Consider the following 15,952-nt stretch of genomic DNA (forward strand, 5'->3'; position numbering starts at 1 on the left):
AATTGCCTACTTTCATTTGTGTCATAGAAGTTTACCATTTTCATATATAGTTTTGGCTTACTTCAAGATTTAAAGCCTTGGGTTTTTGTGAAAGCATCCAAGAAGAGAAAATCCACATTGCTCCTTTTCCTTAAAAGGCAAAGTTTCTAGTCTTAGGTATTATGACAGCAGCAGAGATGGGAAATACAGAGGTTCAGGGAACAAATCTCCTTTGAAACCTCATATCAAATTCTGGGCATCTGAATTGCATCGGGGCACGTGCAGCTCTCCCAGTTCAGGGAAGGTGACAGGCTCTTGCACCTGTGAGGCTGGCAATCCTCTGGTCAAAATAAAAATGTCGTGTTGCATCGAATCTTGGCTAGATTACCCCATCACACTGAGGAGATAAGGAAGAAACAATGTGTACCAAAGTGTGTACTTCCAATGACAGCCACAGCCTCCCCCACCACTTCTGGAGGCAAGCGGAACACGCTGCAGAGGGGTGTTTGATGCCTTTACTCCCACTGTTTCATGCAGACAATTAGCATAATGAGCACTGATCACAGCACACCAGCTGCTTAGCCTTTCTTGGGCAGTTAACAGGTATCACAACAGAGGTGAGTTTTAAGGCAGGATTTGAAGGAACACAGCACACCGGCTTTGCAGATTTTTACTGACCAATTTTCACAAATAAAGGTTGCATGAGAGAAGGGAGAAATTGGGACTGATGGGCAGTAAGAATTGCAATAAGGGCAACGTTCACATGAAAGAGCAGGTAAGATCAAGTTGTGAAGGCACTTAAATGCAAAGGTGACCAGTTTTGATGCAGTCAAAAAAGGGAGCCAAATGCACAATTATCAAGATAGGTTAAAGGTATTTTTAATTTTACATCAACTTTGTCAGCGGAAAACTAAACTGCTGTTATCTGAAGTTGTCAAACTATATCACATCAACCCCTACCCTGGTCTTTAAAAAAGGCAAATCACAATTCCATCCAGCATCTCACTCTAAATTAACCAGGCCACTATCTTTAACCATCTTAAACCACCAAATAATAAAGGATTCAGAACATAACCGATTAATAAAATCTGATTATTTTAGTAAAAAATTAATATTGCCTTCTGTATAGTTCTGCCAATATCTATGATTATTCCAGAAATCACTCATTTGCATGTCAGTCTACTGAAGAAACCTGTTAGGCAACAACTAACAGTTGTTTGGAGACAAGGCCTATACAGTCTGTGAGTCTGAAGCATACAATATTAAGTTGTTATTAAGTTTTAAGCTTTTTTTGAACTGTAGGGATTAGCTTTTCTATCTAACAGTCTATTTCTTTATGCCTTAGACATCAGTGAGGTATTGTGGAGCACTTGAGCAATGCAAAGTTAGCCAGATGATGATATAAAACCCTTATTTGAAAGGGTAAAATAATTCGAATTTTGGTGTGAAACACATCTGTGGGATCAACTAATTTCCCTCCCAGAGTTTATAATACATCTGGCAATAGTGTTAGCAGGCCTTCCATGGCTCGGTGCTCCTTATCAGCTGTATAAAATATCCTGGTACAGGCCATGACAGACCTAATCTGAACTACAGTACTCAAATACATCTACAACAGGTTCAACCAAAACTTTGCCTCTCACTGTGATTCAAGCCCTCCCATACCGAGGAATTTAAAATTCAGACACACTCAGAGACAGGTCTCAATTAAAAACTGTAATCCCAACCTTCTCACAGGGTTCAGAGCCAGGGCTTTGGTTCAGGGCTCTGTGTACGTCTTGCATTTGAGTAGCAGTAGCTGCAAGTGCCTTAGAGAAATTAACGCACAGAGTCACACCTGCTCTGTGGTACACTGTCTCAATCTTCCCCTGTTTCTCTAAGCTGTCTGTGTCAAGCTGTGTCATATTATTACTGAGCCTTTCAGAAGATTAACTATTCCTCCTGCTGCAAAGACAGAAAATGGGAAGGAAAGACAGCTGTTTACTGGAGTTCTAACTAGAAATAACTGAACAAAAATACGAGTTATGTGCTAGGGAAGCAAATTTAAGCAAAACCATGAGTAAGTGTGGGGCTTCATTAAGTGCAGATTCAGCCTGCCTGCTCCCTTGAAGTTGACAGACGGAGTTTCCGAAACAGATGAAAAATGTAATGCAGAACTGGAATAAACAAGTAAAATCCAATCAATAAAAATCAACAAGTTATCAAGGAGACTAAATACCAGCACTCTTTACAAGGATTGCAGAGCTAAAATATATAGAGAAAAATAAACAGGAAAGATTTGCATTTCTACAGAAAGATCAAAAAAATTACCAGAGAAATTCAGCTGTGTTACTCTTTACTGTTAAACACAGGTTATTTTTTATGAGATGTGTTGGAAGATTAATTCATTCACCTTTCGTATGGACTCCTGTGGGTCTTCAGTGCAGAGATCCCCTGCAGTGACAACTATATTTCCAGAGCTACAAATAGCATGTGTCATACCCTCTAGTATCTTCCAAGGCTCTGTTTTCATTTCGATATTTGCAAGGGAAGGCTCTTCCTAATGAAACCATTGGAAATGTAATAAATGTGATGATGATTCGTGTTATGAAATATATTGACCCTTAATACAAATGTATGTGTTGTAAATATTTTATGATGCATATATGTTAAAAGGAAAATTATTATGATTTTGTCTTTAAATCAGATGGAGGCTTTGTAATCTCAGACTCTGTAATGGCTATGTTGGTGTTTTGATGATGTTGTTACTGTACCTAGTGGAAAAGTACCAGACAGACCCTTGTATCAGATAGACCCTTGTTTTGATGGAAAAGTACCAGAAGGACCCTCATTCTGGCAGGAAGAGGAGGAGTAGAAAAACACCAGAGAACCTCCCCCTCAACAACACCAGAGAATCTGAGAAGATTCGAGAAACTCCACTACGCTTGCACGGACTAAACACACCCATCTTATGTATTAGAAAAGACTATAAAGGGGGTGGGTTTGTTTACACGGTGTGCATCAGTGGCGGAGTGGAGACTCCCCAGAGTACCCTGCACGGTTTTGCTTATTCTTATTTCAATAAGATTATAAAACTATATTTAGCTTTTGGTTTCTACATTTATAACAGAAATACCAACAGAAACACATTCTGATATGCCTGAATACATTCCATAATATCCATTTGAAGCATAATCTATATTTAACAAATGGTATCTATAAAACATACTTTAGGGCATGTAATTTTAGGGTAAGTAATCATGTAGATAATCTGCAACTTTTACTTCAGTTAGACACAAGGACATTGAAAAGCAATCAAAATGAAGCCTTTTTTTAGTTAATTCTAAGATCTCTGTTCCCAGTTACCTTTAGTAGTAACCAATTATGGAAATCATCCCATTAAGCTGGAGTAACTGGACTACTAAAATAAACCAAGTTCAGTCAGCCACACTGATTTTAAGAATATACATGCATACCTTTGTTCATGAAATGAAACCCTACTCCACCACAGGGAAGGGATTCTTTGCAGTTTTTCTCAGAAAACTCTTTTTAAACTTATATAGAAACACTAGATTTACATTTATTACAGGTGACGATGTTTTTAGCATCACAGAATCATGGCAAAAATAAGCCCCTTCTATTACACGCTTCACTATTCATTGTGAACTGTAATATGAGAGACAAAAGGGAAGTTGCATGGTAATTAAAGATTTCTCAAAATCTCTTAGGCCATCTGCAGTTTCTTTATTCTATTACTATTTTTACAGTCAGGAAGGACTGTGTGATCTTTTAGAAACTCCATGAAGAAACAATTTTCATCTGTTTAGGATTATGGGCTAAAAACTCAGTAGTAGACCATATGGCTTTTATTTGAATATTTTTCTCTCCTTTCAAACATTGAGAAATAAATTTGCAAACTAAATCTCTATACTCTGGAGTAATAAAGAGTTGCTAATACATCGTCATTATGGTTTAGCAACAGTTTGAGAGCACAACTGGACATTTTTGTTATGAAGAACTAAAAGCTCTGGAAATTAGTTTCAGGGAGGGTTTTGGTTTTGACAGAGCTGAAACTTAGCCCAGGTTTGCTGTGGCTAAGTATATATCAATGATGATATTGAATGTATTGATCATCTTTCAAACCTGAGAACATCCCTTTATGTGCCATATCTGGGAGGTTTTGAATAAACCATTTTGAAATTTTGGGTGGCAAAATGAGAAAATATAAACCAAAGTTTGAAGAAAAAGGAACTGGTGTTTAGCCTACTGAATTTAGCAGCACAGCCTCAAAACCCAACTCCAGTAGTATAAGATATGAAAAAGGGAATTTCAAATTGTATTTGCTGATTTAGAATTATTATAAGAGAGAAAATTATATTAATTGAAAGTGGAAGTTATACAGTATTATGAATAGACTGACACCCTGTAAAACACAAAACTGACATCTGGGAAAATGAAGCTAGCATTTGATTACGAAGTTTAAATTAGCTAATAATCAGTACAGAGTCTGGATAATTTCTAGTTGCATAATGTGCAACAAATTAAATATATTTTGAAAAAAATGGAGTAGTGGGCATTTATTAATTGCTTCACATACTGAAACAGAAATTGTCATACATCATGAACTTTACATTCCGTAATCATATGAATATTCTAATGTTTTATGGGCTTAATTTTCCCAGCATAAACTTTTTACTGTGAGTAACGTTGATTTTGTCAAAGCCTCAAATAAGTCACAGAACAGATCTGGGGATTAGTTTAGAAGGGATTTAAAGCACACACTGTGAATCCCTATACAACCACCACTTAAAACACTATCCGTTCAGGCCCAGATGGATTGCTATGGCAACAGAATCCCAAATACCAGGTTTGTAACTAACAAAAATGTAAATTATTGATGAACTCAGAGTTGTCTCTCTTGGACACCCTCCTATTCAAATACCAAACCGTATGGTTAGAGTACAGAGAAAAGGTTGATATGCAATTTCCCCAGCCCAGTGAGCACTAATCCCAAAGGATTTCATTAAATCTTTTGGCTTAAATTTTTATTCTTGGAACAGCAGTCAGCAAGCAGGGATTACATTAAAACAGGCACTATTGAGGTCATTACTGACTGAATTCAGACCTGTAATACAGCAAAACAGAAACTAATTTTAAATACACCTCCACAAAAACCACCTAAATAGTACTCCTCTAAGTTACCACGCATTAGATGACAGCATCCTTCCCCTTACACCAATCACCCCTCCTCCTTGCTAGTATAAAATGATGGACAACAGTACAGAAGAGTAAAAAACAATATACGTATTATTTGATAAAGAGCTACACATATCATGGTAGAGGTGATTGTGCACAAACAAGTGAGTTGCAACAGAATAATGAATGAAAGGAGGCTCAGCTCTGTAAATCAAAACCCAGAATAAAAAGTTTTCTAGCAAATAAGCAGACCAGAAAAAAAAAGAAAAAAAAAAAAAAAGCACTTATTTTCATCTTTATTGAAAATTTCATTTTTTGTTAGAAGTCTGATAAGGGAATAAATAGTGGTAGGAAAGCTGAAGACTTTTATGGACCCCCTCTTCTGGAAAGCCTCTCAGACTAGAGAATGTGATTAACACAGTGAGTAGCACACAGAAATATTCCTATCAGCTCTCACATTCTGGACTGCAACAGTCCAGAAGGTTTTAAGACAACCTAAGGCTTTAAAAAAAATTTCTCAGATGTGTGACTGCCATTAGGTATCAGTGTACAGAGAATAGAGATGGCGAACTTCTGCCTGTAAGAGCTTGTCCTCTTAAAACTAGGAGGAAAACTTACTTGTCTGTGGAAATGGATAAATATGGATGCATGCTGCTGGTTTTCCAGGGAAAGAAAATTATTGGACCAGGATATGAAATTGAAAAGGTAAACAAAGATAAGGAGCAATTTTTTTAAGACATGGGAGAAATTTAGAGCAACAGAATGAAAAAGATACTAGTTGTATCACACACTTCCTGGTAGGGCAGGAGAAATTTTCCCTTCCTCATCCATACACATCAGCATTTATTCAGCACAGTATGTAAAGACAGAGTAGCTACATGGGGGAGCTGCCATTTGGACAGCCATTTCAGCTTACAGATATTAACTAGACTGCAGGCTTTTTTTAGGTCTTGACATACAATATTTAAGTATTTCAGCCTACAAATTAGCAGAATACACATGCAGTGTCACTGTGGCCACTGGTGGTAAAAACAGCATTTAGACCCTGCTTCCTCTGCTCATTCAGTCTGTGGCTTGCCCTCCCCACCCTGTGACACATGTGGTTAAAGTTATAAACACTTTTCAGCTCTAAGGATTTCTGTACTTAGTGAAGGACTCTGCTTATTGCAGAATTTGTCTCTGGGAATACTTTTTGCAATACTAGCAATGAAGATGTGCTTTTTTGGCCTATGTTCACTTGTATTTAGTTACCTCCTGCCTAATGTTCAAAGATGCTGCTCACCCGTGGCTTCCTCAAAATTTCAGTTCTTAGTAGATTAAAGATCCAAGGGTTTCAACTCCATGGAGGCTCTGTGGTCATTTTTCCATCGGAAACTGGTTAGTCTTCTCTTGCTTATACTCCACACCTCCATCTGACATACTGTGTTTCTGCCAAACATAACTCATATGCAGGCTAAAGAGTAGCTACTAACCCACAGTAAGTGCTAGCTGCTTCTCAAGTGCCCCTGCATCTCTCTCCCAGATGCGTGATGCTTCTCAAATTCTCAGCTACTGGTTTTCTCACTGCCCAGAACATGCCTTGCTGCCCTCCTTGGTTCTCTGTCCTGATGGCTTCAGATCTCCTGCTGCTCATTAACAGCCTTTCCCAGCTTCTGCTTTATCCTCACACTTGGCTTGACGTTAAAGAGCCATCCACTCTGATATTTCAATCAACCACACTTAGGTCAGTATCATAACTTCACAATCAATAAACAATCACATGAATCAGTGGCCGTTAAAAGATTAATTTTTCATGAAAGAAAACCTATTAACAGTGATAATACAGCCAGTGACAATACAGTCACAAAATGGTATCTGAATCAACTTGAGTTTATGCTCTTATGACAACTCTTGGCCATATGCAGGAATGCCAAAGGATTAGCAGAATTTCAGGCAGCACTACTATACCCCCAATACCTATCCAGGACAATATATGGCACTTCCTCTACTAACAGCCATTTCACAGTGAAACTACTGTAATCCTGCTGCATAAATGGGATGTCAGATGTGCCAGAGATGTGGATGTACACCAAATGTAACACAGACTCCCAGGAAATCTTTGTATATGATAGACCATTAAAGTAGACAAGTTGGGTGTGTTCACACTATATAGGCACACTTCAACCACTTGGCTGCATCTGTCATATAATAACCGTGGAGCTGCTCTGGGAAGAATCTTCACAGTGCATAGATCGCCATTCCTGCTTTGTGATTGCTGGGTATGTCTCAGATATTTTCTTAGAAAACAGTAGATTTTTCAAACTTTACATGAAGACTACATTTTTCCATTTGCACATATGAAGACATGAGAATACTACTAACATTTGAGAGTAATAAAAACCCCTAAAAACTTTACACATCCAAGTGTAACTTAGTTTTCCTAAGTGAAAGTTTTCAAGGGTTCAGCTGAAACAACCAGCACTCCTGACATGATATTTCATCTCACTGAATTCCAAAGATTTTCAGGCTTTCCTAGACAAAAAGATAGACCTACTATTATTTTCTGAATCATTTTAGAAAAAAGAAATCCAGTTCTCCATGAGTTGCTTCATAACACTATTTAGATTAGATTTCTTGGATTATATGAAATAATAAGAAAATAGTTCCTGGAAAAAATGGTTTCAGAAATCATATTTATGTTGCTTGTTACAGCTACAGACCAAGATCTACTTAGAAACACAGTGAAGGTTTTTAATCAGTCTCCCAAATCCTTCCTAGAAAGATAACATAGATCTTTACATTAATAGCTGGTGTATTTTATGGAACTAACACAAGCCATCAACTGTAAGCTGTAAACACTCTGAAGATCTTCAGTACCTTCAATACACTCTCAGCTGCATTCCAGTGTTTGGAGATTCAGGAGAAAAGCACCTGCTGCAATATCCACTGCAGTGGAAGTGATTATACGTTAACATAAATCTGTTGATCTTTTTGTTCTGTAAGTTTGGCATGAGGTTTTTTCCTTTATTTCTCAATCAATTCTATTTTACAAAAATGCACTAATATGTGCAAGCAATTCACCCATAAAACCTGATACTGAGTATCAGCACCTCATCAGATTAAGCAATGTAATCTATGGATGAGTTGTTCTAATAACTTTCCTATATTACCCTAAAGAGACTTACAGTGGCAACAACTTGAATTTGAATATTTGCTGGCCATTTAAATGCATCCCTTCAAAGACAATTTTTTAGAGTAAGAGAAATTCCTAAACAGACTTGTGTTCTGAGGATCATTCATTCTGGATATGTATGCTAAAAGATAATGGATAATTCACTGTTGGTATAAAGTTAGCCCTCACTTTCTCTCATATACTCTTAAGTTTTATTCATGCTGCCATTTTAATTCTCCTAAAGAGAATTGTTAAGAAGAAATATGAAAGTCTACCAAGTCCAAATACAGACAAAACCAAGTTACTGCCTACCCCCTCCTTTACTAATCCAAGAAGTAACAGCCTACTTAGTGCCTGGATTTCTGGTAATTAGAGAACAAATCCTATAAAAACAGGTACATCAATTTCCAAAGCTGCTATCCATGATTTTTCACATTCACTTTAATGTTGCTTGCTCTGCGTTCACCGTGTAACATCCTTTGTTCTACACCAACAGCTCTTTGCTCCCTTTCACCTTTCTGTAATTACCTGAGGGCTTCATATCCCAAGACTACTGTTTTTAATCTTCATGTGAAATTTCACTACTCTTACGGTCACAGTTGGTTTTCCCTTTTTGCTGAACCACATTTTAAACTATTAAGAGACTGAAAAGTCATCAACCTAAATGATGTTTCTTCATAAGACAATGACACATTGTACCAGTCTGTGGTCAGCAGCAACAAAGAATTAAGAAGTCAAAATTAAAAAACCAAACTGGAAAGCACTAATCTTTTGTACTGGTACTAGAATTTATTAATAACATGATCACGAAATAAAGTATGCATACTTGAAAATTTTCAATATTTCTTTCCAGTTACAACATGTAATACTTTATTAATTACCAAAAATATGTTTATAAACACTCTACTATGGTTTAGCATTGAATTAACTTTATCACACGAAACCAGCAAGCAAACAGTTATACCATACTCAGTAGAAATACTTTACAACCTTATGACTAGACAATTAGGATGACAAATTCATGAGCAATTACTTAAAAATAAAATTAAAAAAAAAAGTTTGCAGCCTTCTAATTATTTATGTTCAAAAATTAACTGTGCTATTTCTGTCTTTCATACATTTGTCACAAGAATGGATTACTATTATGAGCCTGTTGTATAATCATCACAAAATCTGTTGGAAAATATGAATTAATCCTGTACCATGTTCTTTGTCTTCCTCAGCATATTAGAATATTAGTCCTCCTCACAGTTAGTCAAAAAGACCTTAAGCATTTGTTAAAAACTGAATTTTGATAAGGTATTCTTGTATAGTATAAAGATCTAAAGAAACAAAAAATAAGATGGATTAGCATGAAAATAACAGGATTGTAGAAATGCCCCTGAAAATGAGACAACTGAACAGACCACTTTTTGTAAAACTGTTATATTCACATCTGTCACAGTCTACTTCTGACACCGTCTAGTGTCTTTCTTATTTAGCACTGTCCAGAAATTATTTTTCAGTGATTGTCAACATAGCAGACAGCAGTGTCTCCTGGAAGGGGCAGTATATAGTGCCATTATAGAAGTAAAAACATGGATCAGTATCACTGGTCCTCAAACACAAATAATGAGATGACCAGCCAGTAGATCTTTATGGTTTTTCAGTGTTTTTCCTTTTGCCTAGACACAGAGGAGCAATCACATAGACACCAACAAATAAACCAAACCAAAAAAAAAATACTAGACAGAAACATTGTTTGGTTATAAAATCCATGAATACCAACAGCAATGCAAACTGGAGTTTACAGTCAGGCTACAACTTGATGAAGAAACGTAACCTAAATGACAAAAGTGAACTTTGAGTGACAAATGACAACAGCCTGTGAAATGTACTGGGTGTGTATCTAAGTAGCCACTGTTGCAAATGCTACCCTGATTCTTAGAAGCTGCAAAGCCAACTCAGCAGCAGCTGCACAGTTCAGCAGAAATGGCTCATACCCCTGAGATAAAAGGTCATCAGCCTGGCTGGCTGTGCAAGAGAGAGAATTTAGTTATCTGAGCTCTTAACCAAGCACAGGTGATGTCTCAGTGTAGTGTGTCTAAGTCATGTTATTTTCCATAGTTAGTGGCACATAGTAACATACTATCTGGCCACCTTGGCTTCCTTCCCTGGTCAACAAATTAGGTAGGGCTGGCATCTGAAGTAAATTTCATCTGCACGCTTATGGAAGCACAGTATAAGTTTTAAATAGCCTACTGCTGCTGGGATTTTGGTCTAAATTCATAAGTCTATTATATCATCTAGAAATATCACCTCAGTATCTTAAAACATTCATTTACACGGTATGTGCACGTGCCCAACAAATGCATCTGATTCTGCAATCCTAGAGATTAAACTTTGAAGCATCACTACTTTTTTCATCTTGAAATGACAAGTAAAACCTAGAGACTGGGGAATTCAGGCAGACCTTTTAATCACAGGTGTCACCCTGGGCTGTGATAGAAGAGCTTAACAGCCAATCCTTGCAGATTACATGCAAATATATTATTATTAAAAGCAGGATAAAAGACAAGTCGTGGTTTTGCAAGTCTACATGAAAGGAAAAAAGGAAGCATCAAGTCCACATCCAGCAAATCTGATAGTCTAATCAAAAAGTAGCATACCAGACATTGCAGTGTGTTGAGGTACAGATGGCTAGGAACATTAAAAGAAGAAGTTATCATTATTGTTCCTTACATAGTTGAGTAAAGAAAAGACATCTTGATATTGTACTTGGCTATAAAATCAACTTCCTCAGCTAGATATTGCCAGAATGAATCTAATGGAAATGTCATTTAGTGAAAATCTAATAATTACCTTGTAATTACCATCTCATGTGTCACATTTAATGTTAGCATGTCTGAATCAAGAAAAATTCAAGAAAGGTCTATTTGAAATCCCTAAAAAAACCATATGGCAAATATTTTAATTGGGCTACTTTTACTGATGAAGCTAAGTATTCCACTTAGCAACATTTCTCCCTCTTTGTAGAGCCAAATGTTAATGTAAAGCACCCTTTAATTTAATCTTCCTATCTATCTTGAGGAAACCTGTTCAATTTTTGATTATTACATTCTCTGAATTATAGCTTATTCAGACCAAACTTTAGCCACTTCAGAAAAACTACGGATTTGCACTCAAAATAGAACACTGGAGCAGTTTGAAGGAAAAACCATTTGTTCTGTCTCAGCTGATGTATAGCGTAATTTTCTGAGCTTCTTTCAGTGCAATTTGCAAACACATTAGCTAAGACTATAAAACAAAAGCAATCTGTACTACCCATTGCCCAGAAGATGCAGAAAGTTAGAAAACATAACAAATGTCTGAATCATCTTGAGGCAGGGCCACACTCTACATCAACACAGAACATCATTATCCAAAATGTGCCTCATTTGTTTTTCTAACTGACAAAGCAAGCCTGGCCACTGAACACCTAATACTGCAATATATTCTTAAAACAGGTTGTATTAGACATTTAAGGAGGGGTCTAGAGAAGGCAAACTTATGTAGACTAATTCAGGGGAGCAACACTGCAGTTAGGTTATGAGACTTATTCTAGTCCCTTTGTCCAGTTTCTGTAGTTCTACCCTCAATTCTGTAGTCAGTCTAGTTCTGGAGGGGGATTTATTTCCCTTCCTTATTTTTTTTTCTTATATCAAACTGCTATAATGCCACAGATCTCACAGCAATCCCAAAAGAGGAAAGCTGCTTAACACTGAAACACTGAAGTTCTCTGCTGAATGATCCAATGCAGAATTTAGCAGGTCCCACTAAACATGTTTTAAAATTATTATTTTTTAAACAAAGTAGATATAAAAAGTAAGAAGGTGCATGTAAATGTAGTTTTGGTAAACAGTCAGATGAGAGCATAATGGCATTCATAGATAGAAGGGACAGCATCGCAGACATCGCTATTCAGAATGATTGTTTCAGCATCTCTCAGCATAGATTTTAAACAAATCAAAGAAACACCACTACTTAATGTATCTAAAATTGCATTTCAGCATCTGGAAAAGAAAAAAAAAACAACCAATAACTGTTAAAGATCATCTAGTTCAAGGAAATCCTTCATTTGAGTTTCTGTAAAAACAGAACTTGAAATTTCCTGTCAACAAATCAGCAGATGCTCTTTTATGAAGCTGACAACAGCTTTTTGGCATAAATGTAATGACCATAAATACTTTCCTTAAACAGGGTACAATCAATTGCTTTAATCAATTTCTACTATCACTTATGAGGTATGCAGACAAATTTCTAATCTATGCTTTGCAGTGACATTAAATACACATGTTCAATATAAATATACTCTGGCAAAACGGACTGTCAGTTTCTTTTCCTCTTGACAAAAATCAGCATTTTGCCTATAAGGTTACAGTCCTGTCTCAAGAATAACTGAAGTCTGAGCTCTTAGGCAAAATTAATTCCCCTAGAATACAATAACACCATCCACAGCAGGGTCATTCTTCAGCAAAGCTCTGTGATACATGGAGATTTTAGGATGCGATGTGAAATGTTGCTTTATGAACAGAACAACCTGACAGCTTAAACCAGGAACATTAGGAGTGCATTCAGGTACATGGATATACATCAATAAATCAAATGCTTCTGTTAACTCTTTTCTTAAAACTCAGTCCATATATCAGAAAATTCGAGATAGTATGTCTTTATAAGATTAGAAACCAGTAAGATTCAGAGAGAAGATAAAATAACAAAGAAATCAAATGCCTCCTTCCCTGGCCCTGGTTTCATCTGCTCCTTCCTGACATGCCTTCTCTCCTTCTTCTCCACCTTCTCCTTAAGCTAAAATGGGCAGCAAACAGAGTTGATAATTGCTGTTCTTTGCACCTAAACAGTTCCTTTGAGCATAGGGTAAGAAACTTCCTTAAAGTACTTTCATACCAAATCTTACACCACCCCTAAAAATAGGTGAAAAAGCAGCAAAGAAGTTACCCTCACTGCAAAGTAATTCTTACTTGACACAAAATCCAGATCAACTGTCTTGCAATTTACCAAGTGCTCTCTCCTAAATATGACTTTACAATGAGATGTAACAACAAAACAGATCAATGTGATGTTTGGTCTTTCAACTCCTGTCTTCCATACATATTACAGATAATACCCTTATCTTGGCCTGTTGAAAAAAATAGATCTGATTTCATTTTTTGTTTTGAAAATATGAATAGTAAAACATTCGAAAGGATCACCGTAAATGTTAAGAAAAGCAAAGAGGACCCCCAAAAGTTAGATTTTTGAAGAAATGAGGCAGGCAGATAGGTACCGCTAAAAGAAAAACAAAAAACAAACAAACAAAAAACCCCACAACTGAATAGAGAGTAGGAAGTATTAAAAGATTGAAGTTTGGACAGTATTTGGCATATGACCAGCATGTAAGCAAGCATAACAACATAGGACAGGAAAAAAAAGATCTGGCTTAACACCAAAACTCCTTTCTTTTGCTCTAAACTATTTTAAGGGAAATAGTAAAGCTCAGCTATGAGTGAAATTTAAAGATGGACTAGGGAAAGCATGATAAAGTAGGTAGCTGAAATCATCTTACATTAGTTGAACTGAGAATTAGTTGAATAAAATACTTATTTTATCATTTCCACCTTTCCCCTCAGTGAATACCAAGGTATTGTCAAGGTGAGTGGAATTATCGGAGCTAATGCAGGGTTAGAAGTCAAAAATTCTAGAGCTGTAATCCTGGATTGGTCTCTGACCATGTTTATGTCCCTGTTCAGTTTCCCTACTAATAATGCAAAGACAATAATATCTGACTCATGAAGGAGCTTGGAGGATTGAAGTCTGTAGTATTTTGAATAAACGTTTTTAAGTTTTGTACAGTACTTGGAAGGATCAGAGTATAGTACTGGGTCCTAGCTTATGTCTATAAAAACACTGACTTCAGTAGGAGAGAATCAAGACAACCCTGAGTGTTTATAAATATTTTACCTTTGCATTAATCTGTTTGCCAGGGGAACTGAATGTTTGCACTTCCAGGACTTTGATATCCAGAATTAAATTACAGGATGGTCTAAGTTCTCCTTTTGCTCTAATGCCTTAAGATTGCTTTTATAAGGCATTACAAACAGTAAAGTCTCTCTTCATTTTTTTCACCTTCTTGTTTTATAAAATTCTTGAAGCTAGAAGTGCATCTCACTATATATCTGTAGAGGGCTTGTCACATTTTAGATCTCTGGGCACAGCTGTATTACAAAGAAACATGTTTGATAATATATTTAATGTGGTTCACCTGCCACTACTATTAATACTATATTTATACTACTAAATCCCAAAGTAGTATCTCTTCACCAGCATAGGAATTATTCAACCAAAAAGCATATGTGCTCTTAAATGGAGTGGTTTAAACAAAGTAGTACAGGTCCAAAGGACTGAAAAACTGTTAACAGTATTTTCTGGATTGCTTAAACACAATAAAGTGAATTCAGTAACAATTCAGAATTGTTTACTGTTCCATGTTTCACTCTCACAAAGAATTTTTTTTTCTGTTTTTTTTTTTGGCCAGTTGCACTTCCTGTGTTACATAATTAAAATACTAAGATAAGGAATTTTTATGTTCAGTAGCCCTAAATGAAATTACACCACCTTATTTATAGGCACATGTCTGTTTTGCAGGCATGCATGCCTTTGTCAAGCTGTACCCACTAACACAGACATCCCCCTCTTCCTTACCAAGCACCCAAGAAAGAAAACCAAGAAAACCAAGCTCCAACTGTTCTGGATTTATTTGGAGATTTTTGGTTATGAGCTAGAGTGCATCAAACAAATTGGATAAAGTCCATACATACACATATGACAGACAAATTATATTCTTTATATGACTGAAAGATCAAGGCAGAAGTATTTACTTTGGATAACACAGTGCAGTCACACCAGTAAGGGCATAAAACTGAATGTGTGAATAAACACAATAAAAATTTAATTGCTGTCATTTCTAAATACATAGAAAGGTATAGTCTTTAGAATACAATGTTATGTGACATTACATCACAAAATATATATTGTCAAAGGATTTTCTAAGTCTAAGATATTGGTCTACAGAGTCTTGAATTAAACAAAGGAAGAGGGGAGACAATCTCAACTTAGATGTCTCCATGGCAGCAGGCAAGAGATTTAGGTCACACTGTGCAAAGCCAGTGAGGCCTCTGATGCCCCGGCTGTATGAAAACCTTCAGTTAGGTCAATGCACCATCCTGAAATAACAACCGTAACAAATAATATATAATTTATGGCATAAGAATAACAAAGGAAAGTGGTGTGCTCCAGCCTGGATATGGCACACCAAGACCGAGTGAGAGAAATTCTTTAACAGGGTTCTAGGTCTTTATTCTGCCTGGATGCCTTCTGAAGTCTTAAGCAATGTAACTAAAAGAGAGATTGAAAGAGATTATCATTGATAATGATAACTACCTTGGCAGTTCTGCAGGAGTACAGGGACATCTCTTTTGGAAATCCACTAATTATATTGATTTGGCATATTCTGCACCACAAGCCTGTTTATTAAAACCAGCACTTGACTTGCACTAGTCTTCCATACATCAACAGAAAACTTGTCTGAATTTTTTAATTTAACATAATAAATACAAATAATAGCTTCCTATT

At 36.4% G+C, this 15,952-nt stretch overlaps 1 protein-coding gene across 2 annotated transcripts in view; it reads right to left on the reverse strand.

Annotated features, from left to right (window-relative positions):
* The window catches only part of SYT1 (synaptotagmin 1), a 277,485-nt gene that overhangs the window by 228,632 nt on the left and 32,901 nt on the right, over positions 1–15,952 (reverse strand). The window lies entirely within an intron of this gene.

Source organism: Athene cunicularia, assembly GCF_003259725.1.
Source record: "Athene cunicularia isolate RWA chromosome 1 unlocalized genomic scaffold, athCun1 chr1_part2, whole genome shotgun sequence".
Classification (NCBI taxonomy): domain Eukaryota; kingdom Metazoa; phylum Chordata; class Aves; order Strigiformes; family Strigidae; genus Athene; species Athene cunicularia.